Source organism: Lissotriton helveticus, chromosome 10, assembly GCF_964261635.1.
Source record: "Lissotriton helveticus chromosome 10, aLisHel1.1, whole genome shotgun sequence".
NCBI classification, from domain to species: domain Eukaryota; kingdom Metazoa; phylum Chordata; class Amphibia; order Caudata; family Salamandridae; genus Lissotriton; species Lissotriton helveticus.
The window spans coordinates 1,133,073,567-1,133,096,192 of NC_136071.1; the positions used below are offsets into that span (position 1 = coordinate 1,133,073,567).

General features: G+C 47.1%; 1 long non-coding RNA gene across 2 annotated transcripts in view; it reads right to left on the reverse strand.

Annotated features, from left to right (window-relative positions):
- Positions 1-240: 240 nt before the first annotated feature.
- LOC144785646 (uncharacterized) overlaps positions 241-22,626 on the reverse strand; it is a 144,473-nt gene continuing 122,087 nt past the window's right edge. Inside the window, exon 3 of one of the 2 annotated variants that reach the window (XR_013602005.1) lies at positions 241-368. This is a non-coding gene — a long non-coding RNA (uncharacterized LOC144785646). Of the gene's footprint in view, positions 369-1,856; positions 1,975-22,626 lie in introns of those variants that run through there. The other variant, XR_013602004.1, reaches the window with a different exon arrangement.

The following is a 22,626-nucleotide window of genomic DNA, read 5'->3' on the forward strand; positions in this document are numbered from 1 at the left end:
ATCCGCGCCTTGCAAAACCCAAAATCAAATCAATCTGCTGGCATGAAGGTCTGAAAACCACAATAAAGACATTCGCTTCAAACAAGCTGAAAGCATTGAAATCATAAAGCAAAAACTGTGTTTTAAATAAGACGTGGATGACAAACAAAGACAATGTTCAACATTGGAAAGAATTTATGCAACAAAAAAGACATGATGTATCCATCAAAACTTGAAGCCATGTGCATCTCACATACAAGAACATGTCTGGCACTCATGTCATGTTACATCTACAGGCAATCTTCGAGCCCTGGCGCTGTGATGGATTTATTGCTGCTTTCATTTGTACTTAAAGTTTCCAGTTTTTATTTACAAATCAACTTTGTTCTCTGTTAACATGAAGGAGAAAAACAGATTTCAGTAAAAAAAGGGAAAGCAAATGTTTTGAAAATTGAATAGAGTTGCTTAAGGCATTTTTCAGCATGGTGAAAATGTAGTTTAACCTTTTCCTATCTGCTGTAAAAAGCAGAAAGCACGCATTTTATATTCCAGATTGACATATTATACATAATTGAAAACAAAATGAGGTTTTATAAGTAAAGCAAAGTTACTCGTGCGTGGCACTGCTGTTTTTGTACAGTTTGTACATTGGGCTATATTGTAGCTGTGAGTACAGAAGTCTGAATTCATAAGAAGTTTTTGCAGTAGATGTTGTAGTCAGTAAATGTACAATGGATGGCAACAGTAACACGCAGTGTGAGGAGTAGAGACACAGTTACTATGCTTCTTTCAAAGTAAAGCCTACATTCCTCTGAAATGAGCCTTTTAGCAACAGGAAGTTAGATTCTTTACACCTGTTAGTGATGGCTTGTAAATTGCGATGCCTTCTTCTCTAAGAGTCATAGTGGAGCCCTCGAGGAAACACATGTTTCTGCTGGTGTAAGTGTGGATAAACAGGTTTGACACACCACCACCTTCAAAGGCCTGGCTTTTGTCCCTAAGTCATCAGTAAACATGGCTTCCTTCCTTTCTGCTGGTGTTCAGCACATTTGTTTTTAACAGTGTATGAAAGCTCCTCAAATGCATCTTTATTCTTTTTTCTCAGGAAGGGTTGTCTGTCCCTCTTGCCGCAGGCTTTAAAAAAACAGAATGGAAGTTGATTTTAATGAACATATGTTTACACTATTTCTGTCATTTATATGTAAAACGCCCATCACGTATTGCTGCTCCCAGCAAGTGTATTGATTTAAAATGAAAAGTAACTATTTGTAAGGAAAGGAACGGTACAGCAACCAGCATGTTATCATTAATAATGGATAAGAGAACACTTCCAATAACGGCCTGCCCTGCCATTACAAAAACCAATATCATGGGATAGTTAATCACCAAAGTGCAAAATATTTTTTTTTTACAAAAGCATTATGGCGACTTCAAAAGTCAGACAATCACTAATTGTTTTTACTTTCTGAACATTCCTATGCTCTTATGTGGCTACACATCTCTTGTATTACATAAGGGCAGCTGAACAAAGCTCATGTCTTGCTGGCTTCAGCAACAGGTCGGGTGTCCCAAATATGAAAGCATAAAAGCGTCCTACACACTTTGTAAATGAACATTAACTTCAATGCCTTTTTATAAATCATGCCAGCCCTAGTTTAGGCCAGCCGGGCACTCAAACAAAGATCAAAACATTTTGAGAGACTTTTCTACAAACCCTCTTTAAATAAATTGCGGTCAAAATACACGTGCAAGGAAGGAAATGCTTTGTAGAAAAAAACAAGACACTGCAGCTTTGCCTTTGAAGGTCTTAACATAAGCGATATGTCTAGCCAGACCACTGCCAACATTTGTGCCCAAAGGTTTTGTCCTTGTTTAGTGCTACTTTGAGTCAAACTCACATCCCTTTGCTTTGCAATGTAAATGTCGTTAGTCAGACAATCTGTCCATGAGTTTGAAACCCCCTCCACTGATGATGTAGGGTGCAACAGTTTCTTCCTGCAAAAGAAAGCGCGAGAGAGGTGCAGGTGGGTGACAAGGAGCACACATGAGAAAAGCGTTAGCACTTAAGAATAACTTTTACCAGCGGAACAACTCAATTATAAAGGTCATAATGCAACAAAAAAAAATACTAAAAGCAGTCTGTGTGACAGCAGAGACCAGTGCCACTTGTTGTGATATCCTCGGTGTTCGAATTTTCCTGCATTAATGAGGGTTGCACAATAGCAGTAGTCTCATTCATGCGAATAATGGGGAAACCCTTGCTTAAGTCATGGGCTCAGACAGTTCAATAACATATTTTAAGAATAACAGCTTCCATTTTAGTAGCACAAAGCAGGAAGTGTCTTGCCTCATTGAATAATAGGTGAAATGTGTAGTGCAGTGCAACCTGGAAAGTTGTAATAGCTGAGTTGGTCCACCCAGCATTGCAACGCTGAACTTCAGGTTTATGCTGGGCTCTGGAGTAGGTGCATTAACCTTTTCATCTAGTTAACCAGATTCAAAAGGATAAAAGGAGTCGCATGGTGACCCCTGACCCTGCCTCCAGGCAGGTCGCTCCCCACACCACACAGCTCCACCTGACTGCGCCGCTACTTCCAGCCCAGCTGCTGCCACTGTGACCAGGGTTCAATGCCCGCCGTAGGCTCTGCCCGTCTTTTTTCCCTATTTGTTGTACTGTGCTGTATTGCATCTCTGTTTGTATTGTATTGTGCCCGCTTTTGCTGCCAGTATTCGTAACATTTTCTGTCCCCACTATTTGCCCCTTTGCCTTCTGCCCACCCCTCTGCGTTCTCCCCCGATTGCCGGCTCCCGTCCCTGCATCCCCTGTGGCCCCGCCCCCCTCGTCCTCCATTGGCCACCCCGCTCCCGCCTCCCAGCTGCACCTCCCTCCCACCTCCCCATATATGGCGGCTGCTGCACGGGCGCGCCGCTGGCGCGCCGGAGGCGTGCCTACGGCAAGCCTGTCGGCACCCCTCTGCGCCTGGACCGCGCCCCGCACCAGAACCCCTGGCCCCCGCGAACCCCACACCACCCGACTCTGCTACGATACCAGCACCCTCCACGCACTCAACCCCGGACAAGAACACACCTGCTACAAGCCCACCCCGAAGCACACCCAAGGACCCTTCACCTGCCGGAACTGCAGCTTCACCAGCACCCAGCCCACCAACCCACCAACCAAAGAATCCAACTACCTCTGATCTCAGATGCATTCTTCTCAACACCTGCTCCGCCTGCAAACACGCCGTCAAACTCTGGGACCTTCTCCACTCTACCTCCCCAGACGTCGCCTTTCTGGCGGAGACCTGGCTGAACCCCGCCTCAGCTCCCGACATGGCCATAGCCATCCCAGAAGGCTACAAGATCACTCCCATGGACCGCTCCAACCGCGTTGGAGGAGGTATCGCCATCGTCCACAGGAACACCATCAGAGTCTCGACCAACACCGATGACACCCTCAGCACCGCCGCACACATGCACTTCCAGATCCACACCGACCCCAACACCACCCTCAGAGGAACCCTCGTCTACAGACCCCCGGATCCCGATCACAGTTCAGCGACTCCATCGCTGACTGCATCAGCACTCACGCTCTCACCTCTACGGACTACATCCTCCTCGAGGACCTGAACTTCCACCTTGAGAACAACAACGACACCAACTCTACCACCCTGATCGACAACCTCGACAACCTCGGACTCAGACAGCTCGTGACAACACCAACCCATGCCTCCGGCCACACGCTCGACCCCATCTTCACCGCAAGCCCCCACGTCTCCTTCAACCACACCACCGAACTCCACTGGACCGACCACCACTGCATCCACTTCACCTTCAGGAAGCCCACCACGCACCACTGCACCCAACAGATGCCTCAAAGCTGCTGGAGCAAGGTCACAGAAAACCAGCTAGCCAACACCCTCGCCCAAAGCCCACCCACTGACTCCACCGACCCCGACACCGCCGCCCGCAACCTCAGATAATGGATATACGACTGCGCCAACACCCTCGCCCCGCTCAAGACTCCCTCCAACAGCCACACCAACAAGAAAGCCACCTGGTTCACCGAAGACCTCCAGGCCTCCAAACGAACAAGCCAAAAACAGGAGAAGAACTGGCTCCGCGAACGAACACCAGACAGCTACGCAGCCCACAAGAACGCCACCCGCAGACACCATGAACTCATCAGAGCCGCCAAAAGGCCCTCATTCAAAGATTGCCTGGATAACAACGCACACAACAGCAAAGAGCTCTTCAACATCGTGCAGGAACTCTCCAACCCTAGTTCCAACACCAATGACATCCCGCCTTCGCAAGACCTGTGAGACTCGCTGGCCACCTTCTTCCACCGCAAGATCGCCGACATCCACGATAGCTTCAACGCCACGACCGCCCCGACAACCACCACCCCTACGATCACCACCTGCACCACCTGCCTGCTCTCCTGGACCAGCATCAATGACAAGGACACCAGCGAGATCATGAACACCATCCACTCCGGATCACCGCTGGACCCATGCCCTCACCACATCTTCAACAAAGCCAGCACAGCCATCGCACCCCATCTCCGGAAAGTAATCAACATCTCCTTCGAGACAGCAACCTTCCCGGACAGCTGGAAGCACGCCGAGACCAACGCCTTACTCAAGAAACCCAAGGCGGACCCCAAGGACCTCAAGAACTTCCGACCCATCTCGCTGCTCCCATTTCCAGTGAAGGTCACAGAGAAAATCGTCAACAAACAACTGACCCGCTTCCTCGAGGAGAACAGCATCCTGGACCTGTCCCAGTCCAGGCACCGCAGCAACCACAGCACCGAAACTGCCACCTCGAGAACAACAACGACACCAACTCCACCACCCTGATCGACAACCTCGACAACCTCGGACTCAGACAGCTTGTGACAACACCAACCCATGCCTCCGGCCACGCGCTCGACCCCATCTTCACCGCAAGCCCCCACGTCTCCTTCAACCACACCACCGAACTCCACTGGACCGACCACCACTGCATCCACCTCACCTTCAGGAAGCCCACTACGCACCACTGCACCCAACAGATGCCTCAAAGCTGCTGGAGCAAGGTCACAGAAAACCAGCTAGCCAACACACTCGCCCAGAGCCCACCCACTGACTCCACCGACCCCGACACCGCCGCCCGCAACCTCAGATAATGGATCAACGACTGCGCCAACACCCTCGCCCCGCTCAAGACTCCCTCCAACAGCCACACCAACAAGAAAGCCACCTGGTTCACCGAAGACCTCCAGGCCTCCAAACGAACATGCCAAAAACAGGAGAAGAACTGGCTCCGCGAACGAACACCAGACAGCTATGCAGCCCACAAGAACGCCGCAGACACCATGAACTCATCAGAGCTGCCAAAAGGCCCTCATTCAAAGATTGCCTGGATAACAACGCACACAACAGCAAAGAGCTCTTCAACATCGTGAAGGAACTCTCCAACCCTAGTTCCAACACCAATGACATCCCGCCTTCGCAAGACCTGTGCGACTCGCTGGCCACCTTCTTCCACCGCAAGATCGCCGACATCCACGATAGCTTCAACGCCACCACCGCCCCGACAACCACCACCCCCACGACCACCAGCTGCACCAACTGCCTGCTCTCCTGGTTTACTCAGACATGAGTCCCTTGCTCACTGCTCCATCAGGATTCAAGCAAGCCGGGCCGACGAGGCTGAAATGCCAGAAACCGGACCCCGGTAGCTTGTATCCTTTCTGGTGAAGAATTGGCTTGGTAGTTTGGTCTGCCCTGTTCCCATGATGCACTGGGCCAGGGACAGACTAATTTGCATATAGCCAGGTTCTGAGCTGGGATGGGGCAGTGAGCTAAATAACGGTGATGGATCAAGCCCTGATCTTTGGACTGGGTAAGAGTAGTCTGCTTAATTCAGACACTCTGTTCATCACCACCCCCTTTTCTGTATCGTTTTTGGCCACTATAGGTGTGGCAGGGTATACTCAGACATGAGTCCCTTGCTCACTGCTCCATCAGGATTCAAGCAAGCCGGGCCGACGAGGCTGAAATGCCAGAAACCGGTCCCCGGTAGCTTGTATCCTTTCTGGTGAAGAATTGGCTTGGTAGTTTGGTCTGCCCTGTTCCCATGATGCACTGGGCCAGGGACAGACTAATTTGCATATAGCCAGGTTCTGAGCTGGAATGGGGCAGTGAGCTAAATAACGGTGATGGATCAAGCCCTGATCTTTGGACTGGGTAAGAGTGGTCTGCTTAATTCAGACACTCTGTTCATCACCACCCCCTTTTCTGAATCGTTTTTGGCCACTATAGGTGTGGCAGGGTATACTCAGACATGAGTCCCTTGCTCACTGCTCCATCAGGATTCAAGCAAGCCGGGCCGACGAGGCTGAAATGCCAGAAACCGGTCCCCGGTAGCTTGTATCCTTTCTGGTGAAGAATTGGCTTGGTAGTTTGGTCTGCCCTGTTCCCATGATGCACTGGGCCAGGGACAGACTAATTTGCATATAGCCAGGTTCTGAGCTGGGATGGGGCAGTGAGCTAAATAACGGTGATGGATCAAGCCCTGATCTTTGGACTGGGTAAGAGTGGTCTGCTTAATTCAGACACTCTGTTCATCACCACCCCCTTTTCTGAATCGTTTTTGGCCACTATAGGTGTGGCAGGGTATACTCAGACATGAGTCCCTTGCTCACTGCTCCATCAGGATTCAAGCAAGCCGGGCCGACGAGGCTGAAATGCCAGAAACCGGTCCCCGGTAGCTTGTATCCTTTCTGGTGAAGAATTGGCTTGGTAGTTTGGTCTGCCCTGTTCCCATGATTCACTGGGCCAGGGACAGACTAATTTGCATATAGCCAGGTTCTGAGCTGGGATGGGGCAGTGAGCTAAATAACGGTGATGGATCAAGCCCTGATCTTTGGACTGGGTAAGAGTGGTCTGCTTAATTCAGACACTCTGTTCATCACCACCCCCTTTTCTGAATCGTTTTTGGCCACTATAGGTGTGGCAGGGTATACTCAGACATGAGTCCCTTGCTTACTGCTCCATCAGGATTCAAGCAAGCCGGGCCGACGAGGCTGAAATGCCAGAAACCGGTCCCCGGTAGCTTGTATCCTTTCTGGTGAAGAATTGGCTTGGTAGTTTGGTCTGCCCTGTTCCCATGATGCACTGGGCCAGGGACAGACTAATTTGCATATAGCCAGGTTCTGAGCTGGGATGGGGCAGTGAGCTAAATAACGGTGATGGATCAAGCCCTGATCTTTGGACTGGGTAAGAGTGGTCTGCTTAATTCAGACACTCTGTTCATCACCACCCCCTTTTCTGAATCGTTTTTGGCCACTATAGGTGTGGCAGGGTATACTCAGACATGAGTCCCTTGCTCACTGCTCCATCAGGATTCAAGCAAGCCGGGCCGACGAGGCTGAAATGCCAGAAACCGGTCCCCGGTAGCTTGTATCCTTTCTGGTGAAGAATTGGCTTGGTAGTTTGGTCTGCCCTGTTCCCATGATGCACTGGGCCAGGGACAGACTAATTTGCATATAGCCAGGTTCTGAGCTGAGATGGGGCAGTGAGCTAAATAACGGTGATGGATCAAGCCCTGATCTTTGGACTGGGTAAGAGTGGTCTGCTTAATTCAGACACTCTGTTCATCACCACCCCCTTTTCTGAATTGCTCTCCTGGACCAGCATCAATGACAAGGGCACCAGCGAGATCATGAACACCATCCACTCCGGATCACCGCTGGACCCATGCCCTCACCACATCTTCAACAAAGCCAGCACAGCCATCGCACCCCATCTCCGGAAAGTAATCAACATCTCCTTCGAGACAGCAACCTTCCCGGACAGCTTGAAGCACGCCGAGATCAACGCCTTACTCAAGAAACCCAAGGCGGACCCCAGGGACCTCAAGAACTTCCGACCCATCTCGCTGCTTCCGTTTCCGGTGAAGGTCACAGAGAAAATCGTCAACAAACAACTGACCCGCTTCTTCGAGGAGAAGAGCATCCTGGACCTGTCCCAGTCCGGGCTCCGCAGCAACCACAGCACCGAAACTGCCCTTCATTGCTGCCACTGATGACATCAGGACCCTGCTGGACCACGGAGAAACTGCAGCCCTCATCCTCCTGGACCTGTCAGCCGCCTTCGACACAGTCTGCCACGGCACACTACAAACATGCCTACACTATGCCGGGATCCAAGAGAAGGCCCTGGACTGGACCACATCCTTCCTCTCCGGCACAACTCAGAGCGTCCGCCTTCCCCCCTTCCGCTCCACTGCCACCAAAATCATCTGCGGCGTACCCCAGGGCTCTTCCCTCAGCCCGACGCTGTTCAACATCTACATAGTACCCCTCGTCCACGTCGCCCAACAGCACGACCTCAACATCATCTCCTACGCCGACGACACCCAGCTGATCATCTCCCTCACCTAGGCCCTCACACCGCCAAAACCAACCTCCACGAAGGGATGAAGGCCGTCGCCAAATGGATGAGGAACAGACGACTGAAGCTGAACTCGGACAAGACGGAGGTCCTCATCCTCGGCTCCACCCCTTCAGCCTGGGACGACTCCTGGTGGCCAACAACACTAGGAACAGCCCGACTCCCACCGACCACACACGCAACCTAGGGGTCATCCTCGATTCCACTCTCTCCATGACTAAGCAGGTCAACGCCGTCTCCTCATCCTGCTTCAACACCCTCCGAATGCTCCGCAGGATCTTCAATTGGATCCCCACCGAGACGAGAAGAACAGTCAACCAGGCCTTCGTCACCAGCAGGCTAGACTACGGAAACGCCCTCTACGCAGGAACCTCGTCCAAGCTCCTAAGACATTTGCAACGCATCTAGAATGCGTCGGTACGTCTGATCCTCGACATCCCCAGCACGTCACACCCCACCTGAGAGACCTGCACTGGCTCCCCGTGAACAAGAGGATAAGCTTCAAACTCCTCATCCACACACACAAAGCTCTCCACAAGACCGGCCCAGCATACCTCAACAGACGACTCAACTTCTACACCCCCACCCGCCAGCTCCGGTCCACCAGCCTCGCCCTTGCCACTGTTCCCCGCATCCGAAGAACGACCGCTGGCAGCAGATCTTTCTCCCACCTCCAGCACCCACACCCCCCAGCGCCTTGAGACCCCAACGGGTATGTAGTGTGCTTTATAAGAGTCATGATTAATTGATTGATTGATTATATTGCAAACTCCAAGCTACCCTGAATAGGCGTGCACGCACGCACGTGCACACACACACATACACATATAAACAGCCCCCACCAAACCTTTCTCAGCAGGCGTTCAACCAACTGACCTTAAACCATGTGCAGGTTCCTCCCAATGCAAGTTAAGGCAAAGTTGTCTTTCTCTCAGCCAGACATTTCCGCATTTGCCAAATGTACACAAAGGTCTTTTATATACAATCTTATCGCTGTCTGCTCTCATCAATGTGAACAAAGAACTCCAGGGAGCAACACTGGTGAGAGTGTGCAAGGGCCTGAGCTGATAACAAAAAGCAGATAAGAAGGATGCTGCAGCTCTGGGGGTTCAGCTCACACCCATGCAACAGCAGCTAAGTCCTTTGTTCCTCAAGGAGCCCCAGAGCTCTGATGCTGAGGAGGGACAGAGGCAGGAGTCAGGCACACCAAGAGAATGGCCAATGCTAAACACTGGGAGGGAGGAGGCACACCACAAACAGCACCTTCACAAGAGTGCAATCAAAGGGACTCCAAGCCTCTGCTTCTCAGCATTCAGCACGCAGGGGAGAGGGAGACAGCAAGAAAAGACATGTACCCTCATGGAGTGCTTAACCAGAAAGAAAAAAGCACTGGCAAAGCCAATATGTCTGCCGTTGTCTGCTGGACCTTTGGCAATTCTTGTTTTGTCAGGGTTTTTGCAAGACGTTATGTTCAGGAAGCTGCCTGGTGTTTGACAATCAAATAAAAAAAAACATTATCTAAAGGCAAAAATGTTTTTGGGTCACAAAAAGAACACATTACTATAGTCGAAAGACAAATACATGTATGATGTGTGGCTGAAAAGACCTATAAGTAACTATGTCATACATATATTTTTTGTCCAGTCAAAAGGTCTTGGCTAAAACAGACCTAAAAAAGCTAATTGTTCTGCCATTGGGTGGCAGGCTCTTGCCGGAAGTAAGATAGGAAGGAAAGATGGAAAGAAAGAATGAAAGATGGCAAGAAAAAATGGAAGGAAAGACAAAGGAAATACAGAAAAAGAAAGTAAAGAAAGAAAGAAAGAAAGAAGAAAACAGTACAAAAAGAAGAGAAAGAAAGAAGATGAAGAAAGAAAGAAAGAAAGAAAGAAAAGAAGAAAGAAGAAAAAAGAAATTAGGTAAGAAAGAAAGAAGGAAAGAGAAAGAAAGAAAAGAAACAAAGAAAAAGAGAAAGAAGGAAAGAAAGAAAGAAAGAAAAAAGGGAAAAAGAAAGAAGGGAAGAAAGAAAGAAAGAAAGATAGAGGGAAAAAGAAAGAAAGAAAGAAAGAAAGAAAGAAAAGAAAGAAAGAAAGAAAGAAAGAAAACAAAAGTGCTGCAAATTAAACACAATATAGGCTGATTTTCTTACTGGGTAAAGTTTATTTAAGAACCATTGGTGAAATTTAGTCCAGAAGAATTCTGGAGTCTGAAGAATTGCTGCTTATTAATGCATATGTATAATATTGAACCTTTCAGTTTGTTTACTACTAAAAGAGAATAACTTAATATTGAACAATTTCAAATGGACGGAATCTGTTATGCTGTGAAATACCGGCAGCCAGATAAAGGACACTTCAAAAGGGATTTACAATGGGATTGGCAGGACACACAAACTGATAAAGCGTGGAATGTGGCCTCTCCTCACATGTGGCAGAAAGGTCGTTAGGCTCTAAACATAAAGGCAACACTAAAGTAATTATAAAGTAAAAACAAAAGCCCTGGCACTGAAGGGAACTATCTTGTGTGTGGATGTGTCCATTGTGAAAGAGTAAGTACAGTCACTCAAAGTGATGCTAACCAGTGGCTGAAGTCGGCTGACTCATTTTCCCATGCTGAATGCTGTTGTGGTTGGAAGTACAGTATGAACAACACAACAACAGACCAATGGATGAAGAGAGGTGGCTGCAAGCCCCTATAAGTATATTATGCATATTAGTTTAGAAAAATCAAAAGGTCTTGGCTAATGTCACACCTAAAAAGTAGTACCAGAAAAGAGAGCGGTAGAATTAACGAGGCTTTGCACCAGGGGAGGTACAAACAGACGATGAAGAAAAGCCCATGCAAGCTAATGAATAAAAAGCAAGAATATAAGAAAGGCAATAAAGGCAACCAATGGGACACAATGGGTGGGATCTAAGATCACTTCAAGTTCACAATCGGTCTTTTTGCAAACAGGTAGCTTGCGCTGTCTTGTAGGCGAGACCTAAAAAGTGAGCAGGTCTCTCCTTTGCAGGTCTGAAGGTAGTTGATGTGGTGGATTGCTGTTACACATCTTTCCCTGGCTTCGCACACATGTTCAATTTTGCAGTTTTCCTATTCCCCACTGCTGTTACAGTTACAAGTGTCAGGTGTAAACCCCCTCGCTGCAGGGTATCTGGTGTGAGAATTAGCTGTTTTCTCACTCATGCAAAGCAAATGTGTGTAATTCCTTGGCAACCGAATCCTGCTTTACATCAGGACAATGTTTTAGCAGTCACACTATAGGTCTGTTTGGCTCAGCTTGAAAATAATAAACCAAGTTCAACAGTTCAATGAAGTAAAAACACAAATGTGCATTATTTCCATGACTTGGAGCAAAATAAGGAATCCTGATTCTGTAATTGTTTTCTTTTGTACTGCCATAATGAATGAACTTGATCTCTTTCTTTCTTTTAGATTATATGTCTTTGGCATTTTTTTTACATGGATTTTATGCCACATAAAAGGTTGCTATGGGTAAGGTTATATGAGGGAAGCAGTTACTATATGCCTTTTATTACATAAGATGATCACAATCTGCTTTTCTAGGGAAAATTTGGTGCTACTGTGTTATTCCCTAAATCAGATGCAATTAAATTCATTATTTGAGAAAACTGGAAATAGTCGTCGCAAATACAGTGCGTCCTTGGACAAACTGCAAATACTATTCAGTTGCTCACAGAAAATTATGACTCATGAATAATAATGAGGTAAGTAAAATGTTTGCGATCCTTTATAAATGGATGTGAATGTGGGTATGAACATCTGAGAGGGACCTAGGGCCATATGTATCAAGCAAATTTGCATTAGCAAACGCCAAAATTCGCAGAATTTCGGCATTTGCGAATGCGAATTTGCTAAATGGAATGTATTAAGGAAAAGCTGGTGCAAAACAAGGAATCACATAATTTTCGATTCCTTATTTTGCGATTGCATTTAAGGAATCGCAAATTTTGCAATTCCTTAAATGCAATGTAAGAAGCATTAAAAAAAATGCTAATTGGCCTTAAGGAATCGCAAATTACCATCAACTTCAAGTTGGTGATAATTCGCTAATTCATTGAAAAATGCACTTTTTTGCATTTTTCAAAGTGCAATGTGAAGCACATACATGCCCCTAGGGCATGTATGTGCGCCACATGTGCACCCATACTAATTTCAGGGGTGCAACAGGGTGTCCTTTGGACACCCCTGCACCCTTGAAATTATTCTCAGTTTACGATTCTCAAACTGCGAATCGCAAATTGAGAATATCTTCCCATTCAGTCCTATAGGCCTCCTGGCCCATAGTAATGAATTGGAAATTATTCCTTAATTGTGATTCGCAATTTGCTAATTGCAATTAAGGAATTTTAAGAAATCGCAAAATAAATGCGATTTTCTACATACATACCATTTTGCAAATCTCAAAGAGCGATTTCTAAAAAATCGCTATTTGAGATTCGCAAATCTGGATGTTGATACATATGGCCCAAGATCTCTGCAATTGCATTCCAGCAAGTCAAAATTCGCAAAATGCAATATTTCCAAGCATCGAAGAGCAAAGGAGCCATCGGGCCTGAAAACCTGTGAGGACATGGTTGGTGCACGTTGGCAGAGAAGAAGGTCTATGAATGTAAAGGATGCTTTATGAATTGGAATAAACTATGGGAGGTCAGGCAAGCCTATAGAGGAGTGCACATAACTATATAAAGTATAATAATAAGGATGGAAACTGACAAGGCTGATGGGGTATTTTGGGTGGAGCGGATGTAACATGTAAATGGGATGCATATGCCTCGTTTCTAATAGTTGTCCTGTCTTGCTGTTTGATGTTTTGTTCAGGGTTCTGCTGGTGACAAATTATAATTTCTTATGTCGATAAAATTCAATGAAAGTAAGAAAAAAACCTTTTGTTTTTAAAACAGCCTATGTTCCTAAATTGGCAGGTGCTTGCTCCAAATGCCTGCGTCTCAGAGGCCCGATAACATAATTCTTAAATAACCCCAGACTTTGTCAATCAGATATTATCCCTACTCAGGGAGTCAGTAACTGATGAATGGCTTACTACAGCTATTGTAGTGGCAAACTATTGACACATTCCATTGAGCAGAACCCGAGGATATTGAGGCACAAATTAGGACATTCTGCAGCACCAATAAATGAAAATTGTGTAGCAAACTATTCCATTTTTGCTGCATTTTTGCAGTATTCTTTTTATTAATATTCATCAGTTTTTGCATGTTTTTGTCCAAGTAAACTGATAAATTACACAAACTAAGCTTCATTTGCTATGTTATGGTCTAGAAACTGCTTTAAACTAGTGCTTATGCAAAGGCACTACTTCCTTTTTCCGACAAGTTTGTCCTAGAATCATATGACGTGCCCTAATAAACAATACACTCGTCATCTGTAGGTGGAGCTTCAGCTGATGTTGTATGCCAGACATACTTCAGTACGATTGCAGCAGAATGGCAAGATCAAACTGTGTTCAGCATCTGCCCCCATAGCTAGGTATGCCGTGCTGTTCAACAAGCATTGAAGAAACTCAGACATTGACTTGCCTATTAAGAAGTTGTGAGAATTCCAAGAATCCTGTCATGCTTAGGGCTTCAATGTCACTTGCATGCCAGGTGCAGGCAGCAGCAGTCTACCCCAGTCACTGGGGTGACTCAGGCACTCTATTCATAGGTTGTGGTCTCGTTTGCATGGCCGGTGGGGACAGGCGCGTTCACAGAGGCTGTTTTGCATGTTTTGCTTTCTGAGAGATTGACACAGATCAGTGTTTGTTTACAGATACCAAGCAACGTAGACCCATCTGTGAGATCTGCTTATCTGATTCCTAAGAAAGTAAAAGGAGCCTGTAGGAAACCACAACCTGTAGAGCAAAGTTTCAATCGAAAACAATTACAACCCTTTCTCAATTACACTGATAAACATGTACACAGGAAAAACACATTTGCTTCCAGGTGTAATGTGATCAGAGTTGAGGCAGCTGACATGTGCTTGGGTCACACATGGGTAATAACACACACTGCTCGGGTCAGTGGAAAAGACTTAGAGGTGGAGCCGGGGGTCGTCTCGCCTGTGTAGCACAGTGATAGTTTCTACTGTGCTGGTGGGTCTCCTGGTGGTGGGGTGAACAGAGGGGAAACATCCTTTACAACGCAACTTTTACCACGCAGTACCTTTACAACGCAGGATTTACAACGCAAGTCATTACAACGACTTGCGCTGGAGGGCGCTGGAGGATAGGGAATAGTTTAATTTACTATCCAAAACCTTCCCTACTATCCACGGGGACTGGAGTTGGAATAGTAAATTAAACTATTCCACTATCCAGCGCCCCCCAACGCAAGTCGTTGTAACGACTTGCGTGGTAAAAGCATGCTTTGTAATGACATACATCCGAACAGAGAGCCAAATCGCGTGGTGCACAGCAGGACCAATGCTTTCTGCTGAAAACAATAGAATCACCCCCCACCGATGTTTGTTATATTCACTTGTTTGCATGGGCACCACTGCAGGCTGCTGATTTTGCAAGAAATTTGAGATTTGCGATGAGACCCTTGGCCACTTGTCTGCTTTTACTCTCTCAGGCCCCTTGTCGATTGTCAATGTCTGTGCCAGAGATGGAGAAACAACAGTGGCAAATGGCCTAGCACACCATGCAAAGAGAATGGGCAGAGGGTGGCCGGCCACACAGTTAAAGACCAAAAAGGCCCAGGACAGCCAGTGCCAGGATGGAACCTACAGAGGAAGTTATCTAGAGGCCATGTTGATTTTGTGTGACATAATTAACACTGGAAGTTGGCTCCTCCGCTAAGGCGGAGGAGCGTCGCCCCACTGCTTTTAAGCAGTGAAAAGTAGAAACATAAAATGATATTAACTTACAGTTTTTATGCTTCGTGTCCTGCTGCTTTGCGGGCGGGCAAGTGGGCACGTGGGCTGGGCTGCTCTGCTCTCGGAGTAGGGGAGGAGTGTTTTGCCCACTCCTAAGTGTGCAATGACCTCTCAGGCTGCCCAAATCAGTCATGATCACTTTCCCTGTTCGCCATACAGGCTGCATGCATTACAGCCTGCCTGGAGAACATGCCTACCCCTTCAGCCGCAGCTTGAGCGCCATGTCACGGTGCTCAGACCAATCACAATGCTGCATTGCAGCGCTGTGATTGCCTTAGGGCGCTGCATTGAAGCATTGTGATTGGCTTTGGGGAGGGAGCATGGCTGCCTGCTTCCTGGAGTCGGAGGCAGGAGAGCAGGAGCAGAGACGTGGAACCCACAACCCCCGCATCCGCCCCGCCACCCGCGAGGCATGCCGGCACCCACTGGCCCAAGGCCATTTGCAACAGTTTCAGACAGTGCTGACTTTTTAACCAACACCATATTTATGGATTTTTTCCCCCACTTTCCAACCCACCATAATGTATTGCAGCCTAAGCTGCTCCAGCCTAGGCTGTGCACCTTCTTAAGGACTCTCTTACCCCTCTGAGGTGCAAGGGGTATGGACCAGTGTGTCTTACACTCTCTTTTCTATAACTCCATCAATAATATCCCCAATAATAATGAAAGAATTCCCCACACTGCACTTTTAAATTCACACTGAGGGAATTGTCTCACCGTGGTGTTTCTTTATGATCATCTTATCTTTTGATCTCTCCTGCACACTGCACAAGCGCATGCACACTCTATGCTCTGTTTACCCCAAGGGGTCTCTTCTCTGCCCTGTTTCAGGCATATTTTCTGCTCTTTGTCCCAATCTGATGCTCTGTTCTCTGCACCTATTTTATCTCTTGTACATTCTTGTCATCACCGACCTCTCTCGTGGTAAAGGCTTCTGTGCACTTCCTCAGGTGAACCCCTGCCTACCTCCAGAGGATGTTCTCTGCTTAACTGTGCAGAATACCCTCTCCTCAACCCTCCCCTCTGACCCTCAGAGTGACTAATTTCTCCAGCTTTTAAGACATTTTTGTCAGTACCCAGCCAGGGCACTCTTTTTTAACCTATATTCTCAGCTTGGTCACTTCTCGCCTCACCTTAGGTTGCACTTCACTCCACCTCTTTTGCACACAAGATTTGCTCTTCTTCCTTGTTCCTCAAATGACTCTCTTAGGGTAAAGGTACTGTTTTGTCATCTTCTAATTGAATAATAAGGGGATACTCTTTTCTCTCCATACCTCAATATAATATTTCAGGTTTGACCAAACTCACTTTGGAACAAGCACTAACTGGATTCCACATGGAAGATCACCACAAGATGAGAATTATGGGTTTATTATTGATGTATTTATTTCAATCTAAAGTGCAGCTGATAGCCTACGGTGCATACTCAGAAGAAGAATAGGGCTTACTCCTTGTCAGTTACCTGGGATAAGTGTGCCACTGGGCATTGCAAGGCCCTCACCCACATAATGTGTCATGCTTCACCACTGGGCATTCCCACACTCAAACTCATAAGAGTCCAAGTGGGCTACAACCACCATCGTTCAGAGCAAGAGTTGTTTTCAGCATTTGAGAGAGAGTTGCTGCCTCCCGAAGCCAGAGGAAAAAAATGAAAACAGTCTTCAATAACACTACCAAATGGTCCAAATGATTTATTAATGGTTACTAGGACTGTGTTTAAAATGGAAGGGATAACACTAACGGGTTGTTATCAGCAGTGGATAGGGGTTACTAGTGGCTTATCATCTGAAAGGGTCTATATGTTTCAGCCATTTAAGAAAAAAAAGGTCTTACAACTTTCTTCATGACCCAAACTAATCTCTGGATTTAAATCCGAATAGTCTGTGTATAAAGTCTATTTGACACAAAAATATTTAATGCATGCAAGTGTCTGGTAGTGAGCGAACTTAGGGGCCGATTAGGATGGCGGACGGATTGCCCCCACCGGGCTGGTGGTAGCCACCGCCGGCCTCACTCAAATGACCCCCCCGCCACATTAGGATGGCTGTGGGGTCAGCGGCGGACGGGAAGACCGTCCGCCGTTTTTCCGCCGCGGTCGCCTTGGTGGCGGTGTCTGATAGACATTAGGATGGCTTTGGGGAATGCCGCCACGGAAAGGCATACGGTCTTTGCTTTGGGGGCCCGTTGCAGGCCCCCAGGGTGAAGAGGGGGGGTGGGGGGTGCACATGGGGGGTACCTATGGTACCCCCCTGCGTTTCAAAGTACAACATGGCAGGCACCGCGCGGTGCCTGTCATGTTGTGTTTTGAAACGCACAACATGCATTTTTAGCATTGCGGCGGGCGGTGCTTCCAGCACCCCCCGCCGCAATGTTAAAAATGCGGGATGCACCCGCCACTGTGGTGGGTGCATCCTAATTCGACGCACGGGTCCTCCGCCATTATGGCAGACGGTCCCTTGCCACGACAGGATGGCGGACCCTAATCGGCCCCTTATTATGGGACATTTCTTGTCTCTACTTTCACTAGGTTAGATACTCTTCCATAACTTGGGAAAGTGGAGGGGGTGCCCCTCTGTAGTCACACATTCATAAAGGGACTGTCACTACCGCATTTGCAGCCTCTTAGTTCCCACCACCTCCCAACTAGGAGGCAGAAAATGTAGCATAGTGGGTAAAGCCTTAAGTTATAAAACACCAAACTTAGCCTTTAACTATTAGCTTTGCCAATGCTTGTTTAGTATTTTTAAAGTAGGGGGCATAGCATATGAAACCACGAAGTAGAGAGATTCTGAATTTGTTTCATGTATGTTTCATTTTTGTGAATGGTATCCGTAACGGGCAACCATCATTGTGATTTGTTTTTTTACATGTTGCTAACTTTGTAAACTTAATTAAAAGTGGCATATGCTTTTCAGAAACTAAAAATAGCAACTTACTTTTAGCAGAAGGATTTTCTCAGATAGATGCCACCACCAGACATCATCCGGAGTGACCGATGTACACACAACCGAACAATCACTTTATGACTTTAAGACTTCTACTTACACACCACCACAATTCCTAGAAAAAGCTCAAGGTGTACATGTCACAATAGGGTGAAACATGTGTTGGCTGGTAATATGAACACCATTCTTGAAGAAAATTTTAACAACAATTCATTCCTATGTCAACAACCATAAACAATTTATGAACAACAGCGTCAAATAAAAAACAAACAATAAAATTATCTAAAGTAAAATGGAATTTTGTGATTTAATAAAGCTCCATATAACTAACATATGTACAATACATTTTATGACCTGATTTGCTGCGTGATTATTTCTTACCATCCACTCCAACTTTACATTAAGAGCCTGTGCTTCTAGTAATGGGAAGGTCGACTCCCCTGCAATACAGAATTTAAAATAATGAATTTATCTCATCTGGAGAATATATCAGCGTTATTAAGAACAGTGCAAGGGATCTAGGACCACCTTCTTTCTTCTGGGCTTTCCTCAGTAGGGCCTTCTCAAAATTGGCACCTCAATTTAGTAGGATGCCCTTTATTAGACTGAGCCCTGAATAAATGGGAAAGACATGTTGTGAACTTACAGTGGGTTCACTGCCCGCCCTTTGTATACCATTTGTTGACTTGATTGTCGCTCTCATTTGCTTTCTGCTTATTCAATTGCTTGCCTTTCTCTTCTTGTATTTTCTGCTCCTCTGGAGCATGGACTATTTTCCATCATTTTCATTGGTTAACTTGTATCCCGCCAATGCTCACTTTTAGGTAGCTACCTTTTTCTTTTTCGTTAAGCACTCCTTCGGTAGGCATGTGTTTTTCAGCTCTCTCTCCCGTGTGTGCTAATGCCACCCTCTCCAAGTGCTCCAGCTGTGGTCTATGTTGCTCTGTTCTCTTGCCGAACCCCTGCTCTTTCGTTGCTCCCCGACACCTCCCTGGCCCTGGCTCCTCACTGTAATCTGTGCCCTCTGCCCTCCTCCATGCTGTATATGTTCTTCCACCATCCACTCTTGCCCCCCATTGTTTCTTCTGCTCCCTCTTTTCCTGCTCAGCTTTTTCCCCAAATTTATTCTAATCCTTTTATTTAATTAGCAAATTTTTATATAGCGCTGGCTAGACCTGGAGGTATCAGAGCGCTTTACATGAGGATCAGTGAGTTACAGGTTACACAATTACATAGACAGGTATGACATAGGAGAAAAAAAAATGAGAATTACACAATAATGTGAATTATTAGCGAGTAAATATGTCTTATGGGGAGTGAAAAGGTAGAGGGGGAATGGTAAACAGGGGTAAGGAATGCAGGTAGGAAACACAATGGGGAAGCAAGGAAAACAATGTCCGATGTCCGGCTGGGTAGGTGTCGGACGAGGGGTGAACCAGAGACAAACTCCTCTACAGCTGCATAGGACAGCTCCACCAGGCATCAGCGAAGATTGCTCGAGCACCGCGGTTAGTACAGACAGTTATGGTTTCCGCTCAGGGGCATCGTCAAAGTTCCATCAAGAGCACCGGTCACGGTGTTGCTGGGAAACGCCGTCCGCCTCATCCTCCAGCTCGCCCCAGGTCAAGAGTGGAGAGAGGAGAGGTGGAAGGGACAATTCCAAAGTATGGAAATCTTCCTGATTTCCAGCATCAGTGGTGAGTGTGGGGCATTTGAGCAGGGTCCCAGTAGAAGGGGGACCCTGGGCTCTTCGGAGTGCTCCTCCTCTACATACTCTGGAGCACTCTCCCTGCATATTCCCTCAGACATACCTCTCTCAGAAGCTCTGCTGGGCACTCTTCTGACACGGCATCGATGCGGTTGTCTCCTTCTCTTCAGCTCGCCCGCATCGTATCTCTCCTTTGTGGGGTTCGTAGCATGCCCTTGTGTGATGTCTTGTTGCCCCCCTGAAACTTTCCCAATGAGTCCTGTCCTAAATGCTTGCTGAATTGAGGCTCAATAGTGGGGAGGCTACTTCTGGGGGCCATTTTAGGGTCACGCATCAAGTGGTTTTTCTCTTCGCCTTCAAACTTCAGTGGTCTAAAGCCTTTGTGGCAGGCTTGGGTCTGGGACCCCTCTGGAACCACCCCACCTTTTCCAAGGGACTCATGGGGAGCCTACTGTGTCGTAGCTGCAAGGGAGAGAGACAGCCGCCATTTTAAGATCAGGCGGGACGCCTCGGGTTTCCTTCTCCACTCGCTCAGTCACTTTGCGCGAGGCCTACTTCACCCCACAACATCAGGGACCCGGGGGGCTTCCAGGCATCGGCCGCCCCCCTGCTGTCGTCGCAAGCGTGACAGACCGATACCACACAGCGCTGCCCCGGGCTCTCCGCCTGCCTGGATTTTACTTTCCCTGCTGCCAACCGTCTCCTCGGTTGATGGGCTGCAGACGGCACCTCCTTGCAGTGTAGCTCGACCACCGACCACTTCTTGCTGCTCGGTCCGGCTCGCTCATTAAACCGGCGCCATCTTGGCTCACATCCCTTCCGCGACTCCTCTGGTCGTCCTCCATCATGTTTGCTGATCTCATGTGTGGCCCCAATCTCCTATTTTGTAATCTTTCTCTCTTTATTTATGCTCTGCTTGAGTCATGGGGGACTCTCTCCTCTCCCACCCATGAGCAACTCAGTGGGTTTCATACACATACTCATTTACTACACTAAGGGGCTAATTACGATGTTGGGTGCACTTCAGTCCGCCCAACACCTCGCGCCTGGGGACAGATCGACCACTGGTCGGCGGTCCCGACCGCCTACTTAGGATGTGACCGAACACTGTTCAGTCGCATTCCTACATTTCCCTATGAGAGTATGCATTATGGCCGTAAACCAGCCGTAATACATGCTCCCGTAGAGAAATGGGAGGTGCTGTTCATAAGGTGCCTCCCACGGGGTGCAGGGATCAACTAGGGCGCACCATAGGTGCCTCCTCTGCCCCGAAACTGAGGCCGCACACCCAAGGGGGCTCTGCTGGGGGCTCCCAAACACGTTTTCCAACATGGTTTCCATGTCAGACAGGCCGGCATGGAAACCATGCTGGGAACCGTGCATTGTAATCCCAAGGGCGGAAAGGCCTGCACTTTATATTATGAGCTAGTTCCGACTGGCTGATGGGCTAGAGAAATGAGTCTTTATTACCCATAAATATGAAGTTCTGGATCTTTTCCTGAGGACTACGAGCTGGTGTAGAAATGCTTTTGCTGGTATGTATGCCGCAGCAGACATGGGGCCGTCACTGCCCCGGCTCTCCGACATAGACATCTTCAAGAAAGAGTAAAATGGGCAATACCCAAGGCCCCCAATCCGCACGGGATCCCTGGAAAAATTATCTTTCTCCTCCTCTATCACACCTTAGTCGATTTCTCTATCAGAACCTCTATCTGCTTACCTCTACCTCTGACTTTCTTTGCCCCGTGTAATTTTTAGGAGTTTTGGAGTCCCTTTAAAGACTTTCAGCTGGTTTTGTGTGAAGGTTAAAGTATAATTCAATATGGTTTGGCATCATACAGGCTTGAATTAAAAGAAAGTAGCCCTAACATTCATATTTGTTTCCAATACGGGGCCCCAGAATATTCCTGGTCAGGGTAACATCTCTGCCTTGCTTACAGTAACACACCCTGCCCAATCCATCTAGGAAGGATATATATATATATATATATATATATATATATATATATATATCTCTTGCAGTGGTTCTTTTATGGAAGTGGCTGTGGTTTGTTTTGTTCAGATGTCCAGAATTAGTTCTTCATTTGGGAATCAGGAGTGCGGTAACACCCAGGGCCGTAGCCATGGGGGTGGGGAGGAGAAGGATTTGAGGGCCTGGCCAGCCCATATTAATCCTTGCCTCCACATCCCCAAATGACCAAGGCAGCTGGCACAGGATGTATCGAAACATCATTAAAAATTAAGTTTAGCTAAACAAACTGCATTCTCATTTGAATGCATACAGTCAGTCTAATCAGAAAAAAAACATGCTCGAGTTCAGAAGGTGAATGAGCAATAAAGATGCCTTTTTCATCTTGTTATATTTGCTGCATGTTTACAGAAAAACTTTAAATGTCAGCAAAGTCTTCTGAGAAATTGCGGCTTATTTTTGTAAACGTGGAGATATTATTTACTGTTCTTTCTCTGACTGCAAAGTGAGAGGATTTTATAAAGTGAAATATGTGACTATTTTGCGGGGGTACAGGCATGCCCACTGGAATTATATCACCAAGAGCGTTTTCTGTGAATTTATTGCTCTGGCTTTTCAATTTTAGGATTGGTGAAGACTGAATTTTAACGTTTATGTCTTAGTTTGTATCAATTATGAGCTTGA